Genomic DNA, 272 nt, shown 5'->3' with positions numbered 1-272 from the left:
TATTATCTTTGGTCATCTTCTGCAGCAGCTTTGCAGTGCCAGTAATCGAAGTTATACATAACTAAAACTTCATTTAATTAAAACAGTAGAATGGTTGATAGACTTAATTTCTGCCTAGTTTTACCCACGGTTTTTACGTTTGCTTTATTAGAACCCGCAACAGCATTTATGTGTGACGTCTGCCATCTGCGTTTTGGCATTTAAGGCAGTTGATACAAGTCTGTAAACTCTAGGATACATTTAAGTAGATAACTTCTATTGGTAATACCAAT

Source organism: Varroa jacobsoni, unplaced genomic scaffold (assembly GCF_002532875.2).
Source record: "Varroa jacobsoni isolate VJ856 unplaced genomic scaffold, vjacob_1.0 scaffold_198, whole genome shotgun sequence".
In the NCBI taxonomy this organism is placed as follows: Eukaryota; Metazoa; Arthropoda; class Arachnida; order Mesostigmata; family Varroidae; genus Varroa; species Varroa jacobsoni.
Note: the sequence above shows the minus strand (reverse complement) of the source record.